This window comes from Humulus lupulus, chromosome X, assembly GCF_963169125.1.
Source record: "Humulus lupulus chromosome X, drHumLupu1.1, whole genome shotgun sequence".
In the NCBI taxonomy this organism is placed as follows: domain Eukaryota; kingdom Viridiplantae; phylum Streptophyta; class Magnoliopsida; order Rosales; family Cannabaceae; genus Humulus; species Humulus lupulus.
Window position 1 is genome coordinate 27,779,982 of NC_084802.1, and position 2,218 is coordinate 27,782,199.

Genomic DNA, 2,218 nt, shown 5'->3' on the forward strand with positions numbered 1-2,218 from the left:
GCTTCAGTGACTCCCAGCTCGTGGTAAACCAGGTGCTAGGTGAATATCAAGCACGAGGAGCCAGGATGGCTGCTTACCTGGCCAAGGTAAAAGTCGAGCTGTCCGCATTTGAACGAGGCTCAATCGAGCAGATACCTCGAGAGCAGAACGCTAACGCAGATGCCCTCGCCAAGCTCGCTACCTCCGGGGAGGCGGAGACGCTGGGGTTAGTACCAGTGGAATTCCTGGAGAAACCAAGTATAGAAGAGGTCGGGGCGGAGGTCGAGATGATTGACGCCAGACCGACCTGGATGACTCCCATCCTCGATTACCTCACCAAAGGAAAGTTACTCGAGGGACGTAATGATGCACGACGGGTACTGTATCAGGCTCCAAGGTATACGATAGTAGATGGGGTGTTGTACTGACGTGGGCATTCCCTACCTCTCCTACGGTGTGTTCTACCAGGCGAAGCGAAGGCCATCTTGTAGGAAGTGCATGAGGGTTTTTGCGGGGATCACACTGGGGGGGCAAAGCCTGGCCCTAAAAGTCTTAAGGCAAGGGTATTACTGGCCCACTCTATCAAAGGACTCGATCTCATATGTCAAGAAATGCGACAAGTGCCAGCAATTCACCACAGTTGCCCGAGCTCCCCCAATTGAGCTGAATATGATCTCTTCCCCGTGGCCATTTGCAGTTTGGGGAATCGACTTGGTTGGCGCCCTCCCTACTGGAAAGGGTGGGGTCCGCTACGCTGTGGTGGCTATCGACTACTTCATAAAGTGGGCTGAGGCAGAGCCTTTGGCGATGTTCACCTCCAAGAAAGTCCTCGACTTCGTAGTCAAGAGCATTATCTGCCGGTTCGGGTTGCCGAAGAAAATCATATCCGATAATGGGACTCAGTTCGACAGCGATCTCTTCACCGAATTTTGTGAAAGGTACGGCATCATGAAAAGCTTCTCCTCCGTGGCCTACCCTCAGGCGAACGGCCAGATCGAGGCCGTCAATAAGACGCTAAAGGCGAGCCTTAAGAAGAGGCTGGACGAAGCAAAAGGGGCCTGGCCAGAACAGCTCCCTCAGGTACTGTGGGCATACCGGACCTTGCATCGGACTCCTACGGGGCATACTCCTTACTCCCTGGCTTTTGGGAGTGAGGCAGTCCTTCCTGTTGAGTTAAAAGTATATTCTCATAGAGTCCAGGCATATGACCAGGATCGTAATCATGAACTACTTTGCTCATCCCTCGACCTGATTGATGAAAGGCGAGAAGAGTCACAACTCCAGCTCGCACATTACCAGCAAAAAACTACACGTTACTTCAACTCAAAGGTCCGAAAACGCTCTTTCGGCATTGAGGACCTGGTCCTCAAAGATGGAGTACTAGGACCAAACTGGGAAGGGTCTTATCAAATAGCCAAGGCCATAAAGGAAGGAACCTACAAGTTAGCCCAGCTTAATGGAGAAGCGGTCCCACGAGCTTGGAACGCCATCCACTTGAAGAAGTATTATCAGTGACACCCTTGTAAAGCTTACTCAGAAAGGCCATTTCTTATGTATTAAGCAATGAGAATTAAATCTTCTTTCATTATTGTGTATATTCGCAAATGTAATCTCAAGTAACCACGAAAGACCCTTTCCTAATTACTTGGGGGGGCATATGGTACCTGGCTAATATAACCAGGTCGCCTTAAAGACTTGGAGGTTGATTCAAATCGATTGGTCGTTGTTAAAACACGACATATTGATGAAGGATTAACACAAACTAAGTCTTATCCTGGATATAACCAGGTCCTAAAACTTAGAAGTTGATTCAAATTGATTAATCAGTGTTTTTCTTAAAAAGCACAAGACATTAGTCAAAGAATTAACGCGAACTAAGTTTTCAAAATAACGTCCTGGACATAACTAGGTCCTAAAACTTAGAAGTTGATTCAAATTGATTAATCAGTGTTTTTCTTAAAAAGCACAAGACATTAGTCAAAGAATTAACGCGAACTAAGTTTTCAAAATAGCATCCTGGACATAACCAGGTCCTAAAACTTAGAAGTTGATTCAAATTGATTAATCAGTGTTTTTCTTAAAAAGCACAAGACATTAGTCAAAGAATCAACGCTAACTAAGTTTTTAAAGCGAGGTCCGGGATTCAACTAGGATGTGTCTGAAAAATTGGATCGAGAATGGTTAATATGTTTTTCCCAGGAAAATATAAGAGTATAAATCATGGCACCATGAAAAAGAA